Source organism: Balaenoptera borealis, assembly GCF_965194805.1.
Source record: "Balaenoptera borealis genome assembly, chromosome: 12".
Lineage (NCBI taxonomy): Eukaryota > Metazoa > Chordata > Mammalia > Artiodactyla > Balaenopteridae > Balaenoptera > Balaenoptera borealis.
Window position 1 is genome coordinate 24,025,940 of NC_138869.1, and position 17,111 is coordinate 24,043,050.

The following is a 17,111-nucleotide window of genomic DNA, read 5'->3' on the forward strand; positions in this document are numbered from 1 at the left end:
GTTCATTTCACTCCTTAATCTCACTTTGAAAACACTTACATCTTAACCATTTAATGGTTGAAGTTTAACATTTTCAGGGCAACGTCACAAATAAATTCCCACTTCAGCCATGTAACTGCATTAAACCCAGAACCAACAAGTTATATGGAAGAGAACAAGCAGAATCCAAGAGCATAAGATGTAAGTTTTGATGCAAATGGGAGCTTGGGTAGAGTTTTGAACATGGAATCTGCTTCCAAAGCAGCTAAAACTGTAATGTGAAGTTCCCTGGAGCCACATGTTCGACAGGATGAAAGATGATGAGGGTGATGATGACGAAAGATAACACAAGAGCGGGAGAGTGAAATCATTTTTCCTAGATCTGTTCGTTGTTTGTAAAATCTGGTGCCCTCCACTAAAATTCTGGTATAAAATATTTCTACAGTAGATAGACATCACTGTTTTTACTTGTAAAGTGGCCTTCTTCCCACTGGGACACTGCCCCTTATCCACAATGCTCTGTTATCGTGGGACTAGTTATAGAACGCAGTACACATGGAGTTGAGCACATGACCCAGGACCGATCAATTATACGACATCTCATCTTTTTGGCCACAGTGATTGATCTAAGGGCTGCCACACGACTTGAGCAGATAGAGCTCTTTTACAGATTTAATACATGAATACTAGGAAAGACAAGTTCCTCTTCTTTCTGGATAACAAGCTATACAGAGCTACTTGTTGAAGCTAGCAGCAACCTTCTTCCATGTGAGAGGATGTGGACCATCTACTAGCAAAAAAAGAAGAAAGCAAATATACGAAAAGAATTTAGCTGTGCCAAAAGTTGGTGAGAGAGCCCTGACACCATCTTTGAGCCTCTGAATCCAGCACTTCCTGAAGCCAGCTCAACATTTAACTCCTTGGTTGCATGAGGCAATCAATTTCTTCTCCAATCACTTTAGGTTTTTTTAAGATGGCTAGTTTGAGATTGTCTTTTTTTACATAAAACTGGAAGAGTTTTAACTAATAAGACATGGAAGGGCAAAACTATTTTTTTTCCAATTGCATAGTTAAAAACCCCAAAGATAATAAAAATAATCAATGATAGCGGGTAAATTAATTTCATATCTACTTGACTCATATGGCTATTTACCAATAACTGAAACATAAGTAGTAAATTTGCTTAATGAAAATATACAGACTGGAAAGTAATTCAACAATAACAAAAATATATATCACTAAAATATTTACAAGTATTCATCCACCTGGAGTTTAGGTGACAGGTTGATAAACTTTTTCCTTAATAGGCCTGATAGCAAATATTTTTGGCTTTGCAGGTCATACAGCCTCTGTCACAACGAATCAAATCTGCCATTAGAGCATGAAAACAGCCATAGACAATATGTTAAAAAGTAGCATGGCTGTATTCCAATAAAACTTTATTTACAAATACAAGTGGTGAGTTAGATTTGGCCCAAGAGCTGTAGTTTGCCAACCTCTATTTAGAAGATCGACTTTGGACTCTTCTCAATTCACTTCACCATGATTTCCTGGAACAGCTACATTATACTAGGCAACATATTTGGCCCTAGAAAAGATTCAGAGCTGTGTATGGAAAAGTTCTGACCCTTAAGGAGTTTGCAACATAATAGGAAAAGAAGGCAAGTTTATCCCTAAATTATCATTCAAACCAAATATCAAGTGTTAAAAGTAAGATAAAACAAAATTATATGAAACCCCAGAGGTTATGATTAAGTCTACTGAGAGCATTTTTCCCCCAGTGGCCCATAAAGATATTATTTACTCAGAACGACACTTAATCCCATGTTATTCTTTGTTGCTATGTGACAGGGAGAGAAAAACATAATAATCGCACCCCTTTTCTGTTTCCTTGTCCTGAAAGGTAGATCCTCTGTCCTGCTCAGCAAGAAAGAATTTTGTGTGTGTGTGTTGATCTGAAATTAATGGTGAAAATGTAGAATTAAAGATGAAGGTCAGTGGCTGGTGGCAATACAGCTCGACAAAAGAAAGGGCATGAAGGTACATAAGGAAAGTTTTCTTAGGTGGTAAACATTTTAGTCTGCTCTGTACACCCTGGAACTTCCCATTTCCTGTTCCAGATCTGGAACAAGACCATTGGGAACAGATTATTAGTCTAAAAAACATCTCTATTGCTTCCGAATGTTTGGAGTCAGATTTCTGCTGCTTTTGAGTGAGAACATGTGACGGAGGGCATTTTGACGGGAGGGAGAAGGCCTAGATGAAATGGATGTGAAATATATAAATGATACTGGATGTTCAGAGTCAGAAGTGTCTTTGGAAGAACAAGCAGCGGGTCCTTTTTCAAACTGTTTTCTGCAGAATCCTCATGCTTAAGAGGCTCGGGTCATGAGCAAGTGGGTGGAGACAAAAGGAAGAGGTTCTGTAGGTTGGATTCTGGGACCCTCGCCCTCAGTTGAACCAGAGCTAATAGGTTTGTTTTAATCTGTTTTATGTACTAGGGTTTCAGGGAAGATAGTTGAAAAGAAAAGGGCTAAGGCTAGAAAAAGAAATGCTTCAACACTGTCAAGTTAAACCAGAGGTGTCACACAGGTTGAGTCAGAGCTGGGACTAGATCTCACAGTTAGTTCCCTTTTGACTACCCAGGATGGCTCTTTCATGTGTATTCTCAAATAAGAAGGTGAGCTGCCCGAAGACATAAAGGGAATTAAACTGGGTTCAAATGATCAGCTCTGGACTCACTTGTTATGTTTAATATTAGAATCCCTGCTACGGCAAAGTGCTCTTTCCTGTCTTTTTGCTTAGACCAAAGGGCTACATACGTATTTATTGAATCAAATTGACAGTGTTTGTGCCTCCTTATCTGATAAATTAAATGTCAAATTCCATCCTCCTTTGGGATCCATCTCCTTGGAACTGGACATCACCTTTGCCTCTTGAATAACTGCTTCTACCTTTTCAGCAAAAGGTCTCTGAAGGCTTGCTGGCCATCTAAGAAGGGACCCAGATTGTCCTTCTTTGCTGTAGTACTGACTTTTGGGACAAGTGGCTCCCAATCAATCTGGTTAGTCTCTGGGACCATATGTAACTTTACTCTTTCACAGTATGGTTTGCTTTTCTCTCCTACCACATTTTCGTTCTGGCTTGTAGAGTCAATTCAAGAGCACTTATTTGTGTTTCTGTTTGCTTCTGCATTTACTATAGAAAACTGTTCCATCTTACATGAACTCTGGACTACCTTGCATTGATCATTTCCACCTGAAAAATTCTCTCTGCATGGTTTTGGGTAACATTCTCTGACTCAGAGGAAGTGAAAGATGTCTACTCAATGAAATGATATTGTTTATTTCTCTGGTCAACTACTCAGATACCACATTATCCCCTGTTATAGAGAAATAAAGCAAGATCCCTGACCTCATCAACAAAAATGCTGCAAGAGCCATTCAAGAAGAAGATGGGTAAGAGAAGAATGGCATTGGTAAAAAAAAAAGACTGGAAGTGGGACGAGACATTAGATTTGGCTGTCCACAAGTTCTTACCCCTGAGATACATACCCAGACATAAAGCCTTAACATTCAGTTCTTACTGATGTATTTTATCTACTGTTTCATTTAACAGCTGTCTTCAGGCATGCTCACCAAGAACGCTAATCCAAAATCCCTTGGTAATCTCTTTAGGGTTAATGAGCAATGGCCCCCACAACTAGAACAGCAATAGCATCAACAACCAATAATTTGGGAGGCTGACTGGGTTCCAGGCACTATTCTAAGCACTTTAAGTTCAACATCTACTGAGTGTCAAAGGAAAAGTATCAGATCCAATCCATCTCTCTTCAAGCTTGTCCTTTAGGCAAAGAACACAAAAAGGACAACAAGGCAGTTCTACAACCGAAGATGCCATAGATCTTAGGAAAAACACAACCTATAGAAATTGAAGAGCACTGTGTTAGCCTCCAGGAGATTAACAAGCTGGAAGGAAAGTCTGCCACATTGAAGAACAGAATGGACAGTGACGTACCCTTCCCTCTCTTCTCTTTACAGTGTCAGCATTTGGATCAATCAACAAATTTATCAAGCATTTATTGCACTTTAAGTTTCCCATATTTTATAAAACTTTTCAGAAAGCCCTGTGTGACGTGTTAACCACAAACCATTTTCTGAATTAAGGGTAGACTAGGAACGTCACAAATTAGATGATGTGTACCTTTAAGCAAAAGAGTTAAGTATGCACACAACTTTTGATGACTTCCATAGGTGATCTTTCTTATCTAAAAACAGGATAACATATTTTAAGAACAAAATGCTTTCATCAACAGTCATTTGCAGTTATAACATTAAAAGATTCAGATTGTAGTAGGAAATAGGAAAGTTTTAAGATTTCACTGAAAGACAAATGACTTTAAATGTTTTTTTTTTTTTTCTTTGCATAAATATTTAGTTGCTGGCATAAAGGCTGAAGTATCAGAAGCCAGGGGGAAGGAAACTGTAACAGAAAGGTAACAATAGGCTCAAAATATAAAAAGGGCCAATTCAGCTGGTTTAAAAAAAGAAAAGAAAGCACAATAGCACACCAGTAAGTTCACCTATTATATAATTACAGGTTTTGTATACAAGTGCAGACAAGCAGACAGAATAAAAACCTCCTCTAGGAAATCCAAAACACTTGGCAGGTCTGGCCAGGTGGGATGTGATGCCGGTACCAACAACAAAAAGAAACAGACTGCAACTAGGGTTTGGCCTAAGTCTGAATGTGGCTTCTCTTTGCTCAACAGCAGTTTGCTGCAAAACTCTGGGAAACAAAGGGAAAATGGAAAGTGCTAGAGAATTAAGGCATAGAGATCAGGTAACGAAAAAAAGATGTTGTCAGTCACAGACTCTGCCAGGCAATGTTTTTGCCTTCATTTATGAGAGCAACTCACTGGAGATCTTTCAAGAACTTCGGAAGACAGGCATTTCATAAACAAAGCTCTTCATCAGAAGGCAAAGGAGGAGACAGATAAAACTGTTTTTAGAACGTGAAGCTATGGTGACTATGTACAATTCACAGATGTGTTTTGGACTCAAAGCAGCTCTGGTTTGACTGAGGTCATGGCAAGCGATGAATCCAGATTTTGGAAATTTATGGGCAATTTATTTCCTTCCCTAGAATGCTCATCTTTCTGACCAGTTGTTTTCCATACACTGTGTTTACTTGTTATGTAGGGCACTCAAAAGGCAATCAATCCAGCACTTCTACATCTGGGTATACCCCCAAAGGATTGAAAGCAGGGACTGCAAGAAATATTTGTATACCCATGTTTGCAGCAATACTATTCACAGTAGCCAAAAAGGAGAGGCAACCCAAATGCCCGGTGATGGACGAATAGGTAAGCACAACAGGGTTTACATACAACGGAAGATTATTCAGCCTTAAGAAGGAAGGAAGTTCTGACACATGCTACAATGTGGATGAACCTTGAGGACATTATGCTAAGTGAAATAAGCCAGTCACCAAGGGAAAAAGATCGTATGATTCCTCTCAAATGAGGTTCCTACAAGAGTCAAGTTCCCGGAGACAGAAGAGAAGTCACCAGGGGCTGGGGAGAGGGGAGAGGGGAAAGTTAGTGTTTCATGGGTAGAGTTTCAGTGTTGTGAGACAAAAACATCTGTGGATGGATGGTGGTGATGGTAACACAACAATGTGAATGTATTTAAGGCCACTGAACTATGTACTTTAAAATGCCTAAGATGCAAACTGTTACGTGTCTTTTACTACAATTTTTAAAAGTTCAAATATTTGGGGCATGGAGAAAAGAGGCCAATAAACGATGACAGCAGTGCCACTGAAGAAGATCCTAACACCAGCCAGAGTACGGGAACAATTATCGATGGACTGCTCTCAAAGTGCAGCAGATGCTGTCAGTGCATTACCCACAGGCCTTCACTGACCACTTTCTTCCATGTCGGTCAGAATTCCAGTTGCCAACAGCACTAGCACCTCTTGGCCTTCTGGGTTTCAGTAGCTGCCAGAGCCTACTTTTCCTGGGTATGCAGCAAACCAGAAGTGCCTGGGAATTAAAGCTCCTTGGGAACAGACCTCAATCCATGACTGATGGGAACTGGTGTACAAATACCCCAGTTCCCTCACCCCACCTTGAATGGGATGGATAACTGTGAGACAGGTGTTTTATACCATTTCTCGAATTTCCCCAGCAGAACTGCACTCCCATTTCCATGAGAACTTGCTGAGTAACATACCTTTATTGGCCTTTTCCCTTTCCTTTCTGTTGATGGTTAATTCTAAATGTCAATGTGATTAGGCCACAGATATTTGGTCAAACACTCTAGACGTTTCTGTGAAAGTATTGTTTAAATGAGTAACTTTTTAGTAGATCAGCAGATTGAGTCAAGATTACCCTCCACAATGGGAGTGGGCCTGAACTGATCAGTTGCAGCTTTTAATAGAAAAAGACTCCTCCCCCCTGAAGAGGGAATTCTGCCAGCAGACAGCCTTCAGACTTCAAATTCAACGTCAGCTCTTCCCTGGGTCTCCTGTCTGCCAGCCTACCTCACAGATTTTGGATTTATATGTCCACAGTTGTGTGACCCAGGTCCTTAAAATAAATCTCTGTCTTCCTGTCTCTGTCTACACACACACACACACACACACACACACACACACACACACACACACACACATTCTGTTAGTTCTGTTTCTCTGGCGAACCCTAACTAACATGCTTTTCCACTCCTATACCAGTGCTTCCTGGGATCGATTTCCAACTAAACTATGTTTGTACTTAGTTAGTCAAGGGTTTGCTTGAACCCTTGACTTGGAGAAGTGGTTTTTGCCCCAGAACACCTTTGGTAATATATGAAGACATCTGTGGTTGTCATAACATCCACAGGGTGCATCCAGAGGCTGGGAATGCTGTTCAACATCCTACAACGCTCAGGGAAGCTCCCCACAACAGAGACTTATCCAGCCCCCAACGTCCACAGTGCCAAGGCTGAACAGCCCTGACTTAGAGTTGGCTTCTGGGGACACCCAAACTAAGGCAGGGACTCAAATGAGAAAGGTGGATGTTGCTGAACTAGGAAGAAATACTAGATCAGGGTTATTAAAAACCTGCACACCAAACACAAAATCTTAACATCCTCGCAGATGACGGGTGCAAGGCTATTAGAGGGCCAGGCTTAGAATGCCAACTGAGGGTGCCTCTTCCCTTTGCAATGGCTGTGTCACAAAACGGGAAAAAAACCACTGGGATTTACCTCTGTGTGGTCAATCCTCACACACAGAAATCAGCACTCAAGAAAGGCCTAGCGATATGGTTGGTTGGTGGTGAAGAGATTCTTCCTGGGTGTTTCTGTGCTGTACTAATGTGCTAAGTGACTTGTGTCCTGGTCCCAGCCTCACCTAGCATGGAATTCAAATTCATGTCTCAGCAAAAAGACCAATTATTTAACATTCCTGAGCTTTGGGAACGTCCTCAAAAGGTCACCCTTGCCAAGGTTGCCTCTGTGAATTCCCTGGGCCTCACGTAATGGGTTTCTAGCTCTATGAAAAACATGGCTGGTTGTCATCTGCGTTCACTCAGTTTCCTTCACTGGAACTAAGTTCTTTCTTGGCCACATTAAGAACTGACCCTGTCAACACTTCCTTATGTTCTCCAGGAAGAACGGTCACTCCCTCTCAGCCTGCCTTGCCAGAAAATCTCTTTTCGGTGTTATCTGCCCAGTTCCTTGTTTTTCCTGGGAGATTCCCTTTTCTTCAGTCATCTGGACTGTTTGAGTTCTCTGGGAGTGTGACTTTAACAGGCACGGTGAGGCGTTACAATATCTGTTCCTCTCTATCTGTGTGTTGTTCATTTTCAGACAATCCAATTGCAGAGCTTGCCTTGGCGTCTTTGATAATGGGGATGGTTCCAGGGCAAAAAAAGTGGGGCTAGCAGTTGGTGAGAAAATAAGTGAGAATCAAAGAGAAGACTCCAAGAAAACGTTTCTGGCTGCGTCGCTAATGTTTGGATTAATTTGATGGAGAGCTTTTCTTGGAGACTTTTGATTATTAATGTGCCTAATTCTACAGCTTCTATGTAGGTAGTGGGTTCTTCTATAGAGTGGGATCCCATGAAGATTCACAGGGGTGGGATCGATGTTAGTTCAGCCTCTTGCCCCAAGTAATATGTTGACCAGACGTCCGTGATTAAAGCTGCAATAGTACCACTGCCAGTGCCAGACTCTATTCTGTGGCTGTAACAATAGCTTCTGTACCACCTGAATCTATTCCAACATGAGAATAGCACAGAAGAATATCAGAACCTGGAGTTTTATAGATATAGTTTGAAAAGCGATATGAGAGGGAAACAGTCAAACATTACATTTAGCTTTGAAAACTTTGAGCTGAGACCCTTGTCTACTGAAAACCAATTGGTTTGAATTCTAATTTTATCTCTGTTATGAATTACAGCCTTGGAAGGGTTATTTAATTCTACTGGACCTTAGTTTCCTCCACTGTCAAATAAGGGAGTGGGCAGGACTGGGTCCAAGAACCTCCCAGCTCCTGTATCCTATGATATCTTAGCAAAGATGGGCAAATCCGATTTCACATCATAAATATTGTTTGCATAGAATTAGTTAGCCTATCCTCCAACCACTCAATCAATGGCAAAAACATTGCTGATAGAGAAAAATAATGGAAGAGATGATTTTGCACACATGGGGTTGATTTGGGATTGAATCAATGAATACCTTGTGAAAAAAAGGTTAGATAAACAGTGTTTATAAGCCAGTAAAATATACTGAAGTCTATGAAAAATGATTGGCATGACTGTACGTGGGAAAGGGAAAGCTTTTAGGGGAGGTATTCTCTCTCATCAGATGTTCCACCACTTACCATGCAGAACTGTCTACAATGACACAATTTGAGATCCAGAGAGCAGAGAGTATTATATATGAATATAAACTGTTATATGTTAAAATGATAAATTGGTCATTGTCTTAATTAGGATGCTCCCCCAAGCAGACCCTAGGATAAGGATTATGGTGCAGGTTGTTTATTCGGGAGGTGATGCCAGGAAGCAGAAGAGGGGGACTGGGAAAAGTGAGACACGGAAGAGAGAAAAGCCAAGAGGGAGCATGAATAAGCAGGTTGGAAACTAGCGCTCAATCACACTGGCGCTATCCTGAGGAAATGCGTAAGAATGATATTCATAACTGACTCAGAAGGATAGGAAGCAATGGGCATTTATCCACTCATCCCCATTTCCTTTGGGCTGAAGGCTGTTCTACGGGGTAATCCTGGATTCTATCTATCTGCTGCCTTGTTCTGTTACCCTCTCACAGCTTCAGAGAAAGCAACATGGAGGAAGCCTCAGCCCTATTGCTCGTGGGACATTGGGGAGTAGAGGGAACTGTCCGCCATAGCTGCCTTGAAATCAGCTGGGCCAACTAGACACCACAAGGTGCATCACAAGCGCCACATTTATTTTAATCAGATATAGTATATTTTCATAATTCAGCTAAGGGGAAAGAAGTGCATGTGCTAAACAATTTTTAAGCATATTGTAAGAGTTAAGATGGGGACTTGAAAAAAATTACCTTTAATACCAAGTTAGAAACATCTTTCAAGGAAGTGGGCTTGGAGAAGAGGGGTGGAAGGTGCCCATGGGTGGATGGGGGTTCCTGTACTGAACACTGTGGCCAACAGTTGAGTTCAATAGTCCAGGCGTCTGTATTCCTTATTATGTCATGACTATACCAGCACTGAGAGCCAGAGAAGCATGAGCCAGCACCAAACAGCTGATTGCTTACCTTTTCACCCCTTCCTTCGAGTCTATATATTTTTCCCTCTGGATTTGAAACACATGAAAAGAGGGAGAGACAGTAAATGACTTTAGAAAGCCAGAAGTCCTATTCTTTGTACACCTATATTTAGTACTGGGCAATCCTACCTGCTGAAGAATAAACTTAAGAAGCTTTGATTTGGAGTTTGATATTCCAACCTGCTAACCTCCAGAAGAGGACAGAGGGAAGATTTTATCCAGTTGAATATAAAAGGAATAGCTCATAACTTCATTGGCTAATTAAGGTCTTTTTGATTCAACAATCAGGGTTCCCCCTCAAGCTCAGACTAAAAAAGGGGGATTTATTTTAAGGATACAACACAGATATGGAGAGATTCAAACAAAGCACATCTGGGCTTCACAAGGGCTAGAATCAGAAACTGAAAGCTCAACAATGAAATCTTTCTCCATTTATTGGGGGCTGTGGTTTCTCTCTCTCTGTTTCTCTCTCTCTCTCTCTCTCTCTCTCACACACACACACACACACACACACACATACACACACACACACACAGACACTGCTCCCCCATCCCCCACCTCTGCCCCCCAACTTCCTCTACTTTTTTTTTTTTAATTAATTAATTAATTTATTTTTGGCTGCGTTGGGTCTTCGTTGTGGTGCGCAGGCTTCTCATTGCGGTGGCTTCTCTTGTTGCGAGCACGGGCTCTAGGCGTGCGGGCTTCAGTACTTGTGGCTCAAGGGCTCTAGAGCGCAGGCTCAGTAGTTATGGCTCACGGGCTTAGTTGCTCCGCAGCATGTGGGATCTTCCCGAACCAGGGCTCGAACCTGTGCCCCCTGCATTGGCAGGCAGATTCTTAACCACTGCACCACCAGGGAAGTCACTGCTCTACTGACTCTTATTCTAGTGCCTCAAATAACCTTCACTCATAACCTTCCAGTTCTAGTAACCCTTTCCAATCAAGAATTTCCCATTTCTCTAACACCAAGTTCCCAAGAGAAGAATCCATTGGAACCGCTGCAATTCACACTAGACCAGACAGGTCATAAATTGTTAGAAACTATACAGTTAGGCCAAGTTCCCATCTTTCGTTCAATCAGCTGTTGCAAGGGCCAGGGTCACAGAGACCACACACACTCAATAGGGCTGTGGGCAGGACTGGTCCCCATAGAAGAGGGCATGTGTAAGGTAAGCAGTAAACCACATAGCTAGGGCTTCCAGAATAGCCTACTGGAAAGTGAAGGAATAAGTTACATAATTTTCTATACCACTGTAATTTATTGATTGATATACTTTAAAACAAATTTAACTAGTACTACTTTGATTTCACAATCCATCATTTACCTATGAGACCTAAGTAAGTAAAATAACCCTTTGGGGCCTCACTTCTATCTTCCACAAGTGGCAGAAATAATAGTTATCACCAGATCAAGGGTTGGCAAACTGGGACCTGTGCGGCAATTCCTGCCAGCTGCCTGTTTTTGTAAATAAAGTTTTATTGGAACACAGTCATGCCCATTTGTTTATATATTATAAGGTAACAATGGCAGAGCTGAGTAGTTGGGACAGAGACCTTATGTCCCATACAGCCTAAAATACTTACTATCTGCTCTGGACTGAATTGTGCCCCTCCCAAATTCAAATACTGAAGCCCTAGCTCTCCCACAGGGTGGTATTTGGAAGTGGGACCTTTGGGAGGTAATTAGGGTTAGCCAAGGTGATGAGGGTGGGACTTTCATAATGAGATTAGTGCCCTTATAAGAAGAGATCTCCTTCTCCATGTGCAATCACCAAGGAAAAATCAGGTGAACAGATTGCAAGAAGGTGGCCGTATGCAAGCCAGAAAGAGAGCCCTCTTGATGATCCAAGTCATCTAAGCACCTTCATCTTGGGCTTCAGCCTCCAGAACCATGAGAAATAAATGTCTGTTGTTTAAGCCACCCTGTCTATGGTATTTTGTTATGACAGCCCAAGCAGATACAATCTATCCTTTTACAGATAAAGTTTGCTGACCATGGCCTAGATTGTTGTGAAAATTAATTGTGATAGTGCCTCCCTAAGTACATAGCCTAGTGAGCACACACTTTCTCAGTGTATATTAAATTCCTTTTGCTGCACTCAGAACACATTCAGGGCTCTAAGACCACATACCTTTGTGGGGGAAAAAAAGTAGCCTACAAATTCAAGATCAAGGAAATGGTTTTTACGCATTTAATATACTCTTGAAATCTTCACAGGTTTTCAGTTAATCTGTTAAATGTAGCAGTGTGTTCATAACTTAATTTGTATATTTTAGCCATTTGCTTTAATGCAAGTAATTGGCAGGTACCACATTAACACACAAAGGTAGTTAATGCCACGTACAAAAAAAAAAGCATATTTAGTTCTTTATTATTTCTGCTAAATAATATAATGCACAAATCATAGAACTAAAGGCTGAAAAGATGTGTGAAGGTGGATTTATTCATCCCTCAGCTTCTGGGTAGCATTTCACATCAATTATCCTATAAAAAAATCGTTGCACGTTAGTCATTAAAATCACCAGATAATGAGATTCCACAGAATCCCTTGGTAATATGCACCAGGGCCTCACAATTCTCTTATTGGGGTATTTTCCCGAAATGGAGCCCAAATTCTTCCTGCTGCTAGGTCTTTTCCTACTGTTCTCAAAGGTCCTAGCTGCTCCACCTGAGTTTGTATGTGGCATAAATCACTGAAATGATTGCTTCTCTCCTTTCCTCCATGGGAAGGGGAGCACCAGCCACGCCACCTTCATAATACCCTGGACCTTGAAGTCCACACTTCTACAGCCACATCCAAGCCAGGGGAAGAAGAATAAAGTCACCTTTCAGGAGCCTCGAGAGGTTGAGGCAGAGAGGCTTCCGGGACAAAGAACTTATTTTTCTTCTGTCTTGCACACAGGAGCCATTGCCTTTTTGCTAACTATAACGCAAGAAGGTCGCCATTGTTATAGTATTATAAACAATACCACCTTCTACACTGAAAGCGAGTCATCTCTTTGGTATGTTCTGTGATATTTTCTTTTAATATTTGAAATGCATTCTCTTAAACGTATACCCTTGATAGGGAGAGAAACTCCAGGATGTTCTGACAGTAAAATGCTTAAAATGTTGAGAAAAATTAACTGCTACAGGATGAGAGAGGGTGATTTAACAGTCCTATCAAAGAAGAAGTTTGTTTTCCTGAAAACACTTTCTGAGAGGATCAGGTTAACTACAAATATATTCAAATGGATTTCTATGAAAACCCTGTAGCTAAAAGTAAAATAATGTAAGTGAAGGCATGATTCAAACAGTATTTGTGTTTTTCTCTATCTTCCCAGAAAACTGGTTTTGTTTTTTGGTTTTTTTTAAACAGGCATGAAAGCACACATTCATTATTTGAGATTCTTCTTCTCATTTTAATGATTAAATTAAAATACAGTGTTTGGGGGCTTACCTGCCATTCCTTGTGCCTCCCCTTTTCCTGTAATCACACCCTATCAGAACTTCACCACAGATAGGTTGTTTCTGTAGCTTAATTGCCATCAGTCATCAGACTTGGTGACAAGAGGAACTGCCCAACGAATTCACAGTTGAATATGCACCTCTATGTAAAGGCAGAAAAGGAAATAAAGGCTTCTACGTAGCAAGAGAGCTGTTGAAGAGATCGACCAGTGACATAATTGGGTAAGACTGGTTCCCTCAAATCTGAGATATATCCATTTACCTCTATCATGAGAACTTTGAAATAGACAGTGGTGAAAGAAGCAAACCATTTGGAGCATACTGACCGACATGGAAACAAACCAGTAAAAATTTGAATGTTTCTGGGTAACTATGTCATATAAGCTAAGCAACATTCCATCAATTTCTTTGCAGCTCTAAATAATTATAAGAGAGTTACTACATTCCTAGAAATATACATGAGTTGAAAACAAATATTTTTTGATGTTTTTAGGCCATACTTCACTCTTATTTAAGAACATGGTGTTTGTAGGTTCAGCCACTGGATATTTCATACCAATGATAATGTTTAAATCACTAACCTAATGTATAGTTATCATTCAAAATGGGTCAGATAGTTTGTGCAACTGAGCCGTAAGCTTATATTTACTGTCTCAAGGACCTGTGAAGAAATAGATGAAAATAGTTCCATTTGGATCCAGGTAGAATTTTGAAACTTTAAGGATCCTCTTTTAAAAATCTGTTTCTAATTTTAGAATACCATCTGCATTTGTGCCATTTTCTTAAAGAAGATTCTAGGATGACTTTTTAGGTTGGATGGATTCAACTCTCAAATTTGATTAATGAAATATGTTATATGCGAAAGGCTACTGATTTTTAATTTAGTTCCCCATCACATACTCACCAGAACACTGTGAGAGGCACCTTTAATCATGCTAATTTCAGGCAGGTTCATGATGTCCTGGAGATTTGTATATTTCAAATTGAATTAATCATAACCTCCCCTCTACCCAACCCCTTATCAAGCGTCCCCTTTTCCTATTCCTTTCTTTTCTATTAATGGCACTGCCATCCTCCCAGCCACCCAGACTTAAAACCTCACAATCATGATTGTCACATTTCTTTTCTTACCTAATATTTAACCAAATGACAAGCACCAGCAATGCTACCTTGATAACATATTTTACATCTACTCTTCCTCTTTACTGCTTTACCACACTAATTCATGGACCTATTCCCTTTAGCTCAAACCAGCCAGTTTGTTCTGAAGCCCAAAAAGTTCTGGTAGCCCAAGATTTTTTGTGGGTTTATTTATTTATTTTTTGGTTTGTTTGTTTTTAAATAATTTGTTACCTGAACTGACATGAGGCTTTTATAGCCATCATTTATAATATTTAGTTTAAATTTATCTGGAAATAAAGGGAGCTTCTCTAGACCCCAGTGTTATCTAATATATGGTATATGCCTTGTAGCACCTTTCTAAAATCTGGAAAATTCTGAATCCAAAATACACCTGGCCTCAATGAATTCAAAGGAGTGAATGTGGATTTTAGCTATCATAATAACATCTTGAAGAAGACTCTACTTATGATTTTCCCTTTCTTTAATCCATTCTGTACATTTCTATCAAAGGAGCCTTCCTGAATATATTTACTCCGAAACTGTACTCTTTAGCAGATACTTCCACCTTGACATTTTGGCATTCAGGCCCCTTGTGATCTGGTGTGCCTTTTCTACCTACAGAAGATGGTCCCTAAAGGACATGAGATTACATACTGATTAGCTTTGAGAAACAGAAGATGTCCAAGTTCAGCATCATGCCCAATTCACTGTGTATACCTATAGGTTAGCTATTGACTGCATGAGTACACAATAAATATTTGTTGAATAAACACAAGAACGAATAACTGGCTGAGAAAAGAAAGACTGAATGAAAGCATGAACAAGTATTGATCTGAAAAGGTATGAATGGTAATGACAAATGACAGGTTTTAGTTCCTATGTCTATGTCGAACTTTGGCCAGGCTCTATTTAGAGTCAATTTTGGAATTCCTTAACTCTAGAGAGACAATGAAATTTGAGAGAAGACCTAGAGAAGAGGCAACTAAACAGTGAAGGTTTGCTGTTAAGAAAATCTAAATAGGCTGAGTTTTTTTTTTTTTTTTTTTTTGAGTGAAGAAGGAAACAAATGAAGGGAGTCGTATGACAGGCAGTTGCGGTGGCCTTGACTTATTAATTGCCTATGTGACTAACTATAGAAAGGGCACAGCATCAGAAGACAGGGAGGGCTTACAGTCTGACACACTCAGCAAGAACATGCAGGGGCAGTCAGGGCCCATGGCCATCTGCCTCTCCCAACATGGATGCAAACTGGTTTACACCCAGTAAGAGGGATTTGGTTTATTGAGATTTAGATCAATAGAATATAGAAAATAGAATATATTTGAGTAATCAATATATTTGAGTAGTTAAGTCAAAAAGAACTTCACGAAATGGGCTAAAGACATTGAAACAAGTATGACAATTTTATTTTTATTTAGACCTCTAAAAGAAAAAGAGAGACACCTATCTTCTTGGAACAGTCTAAAATCATTCTAGTTTGGAATCAGGCAAGCCAACTCAAGAGCTTTTTACAGTCTTTTGTGATGGAGGATTCTGAAGAACTATATTCAAAGGGCGTTAGAAGAAAAAAAAAAAAAAAAAAAAGGCAAGCAAGCAAGCTCCTGGTGACAGAAACAGAAGCAGGAGAGGGGTTTGTGATCCTTTTGACAATTCATAAGGAAAGCTTCATCTGTCATAACCTTAAGCGCAGTAGAATATCTACGAATACTCCAATAATGGTGGCTTATATTTGAATCACCTAGTCAGCAGCTCTGGTAGTATCAATATGACATATATGAATGGACCTGCTCAACCTGCATTCCAATCATTCACTTCACTTCTAACCCAGGACTTTAATGACTGCCAAGCTTCTACATTCATTGGCATGCACTCATCTCTGTCATGCTCTTCTGACAGCTTGCTCAAACAAAAGGAATATGACTAAACTCCCCAAGCAGGACAGAGGGAGTTCTACTGCTGAAAAGCAAGCCAAATTTACAATTTAAAAAATAAATTCCAGCCCTGTTCAATAAAACCTACTGCATACTGTAAGAATTACATTATTATTGCCATAATAATATATGGCCGTTATTAGAATTACAGCAATAACGTATGCAACTGCTAATGGACTTATAATGTAGCATGCCACTGGGAAATAAAAATGAACTATATTTTTTCCCGTTACCAAACAAACGCTGCTAGAATCTATACAGTAATTTGAAACTGAGTAGTTATAAGTAGAAGTTTATACCCATATTTGCGATGCATATATGGGCCTCTGTCACATAATTTTCCACTAAAGTTAAATCAGAGGAAAATATTACGCACAGACTGTTTCTATATACCCAACCTGTTTTGATTATTTTGAGGGACTCAACTGGCTAAGTCAAGTTATCCAGTTAAAAAAAGGTTACCTCAATCAAAAAAAGTCAGAGAGGTCAAAACAATAATCAAGTCAGTCAAAAATTGAACTGTAATTTCCCTTTTTTTTTTTTCTTCCTGTAAAGATTGATTTGACTGGTCAAGTCAGTCAAAACAGTCAAACCAGTTTGTGTATATAGACATAACCACAGTATTTAGTCATATCTAGTTCAATGGAAAAAATAGTAGCAATACTTCACATTTATTAACTAAGTTGATACTCAATACAAGCTCTCTGAGGTGGGTGGGACAAAGGTTTCCATTCCTATTTTTAAGCTGAAGAGTTTTAGACAAAAGTGGCTAGAATGTGTCATCTATAATGGCATTACAGACCACCCCCAAAACATAGTGACTTAAAAC

General features: G+C 39.9%; 1 long non-coding RNA gene across 1 annotated transcript in view; it reads right to left on the minus strand.

The window, feature by feature from the left end:
• LOC309607563 overlaps window positions 1–17,111 on the minus strand; it is a 736,883-nt gene that overhangs the window by 249,528 nt on the left and 470,244 nt on the right. The window lies entirely within an intron of this gene.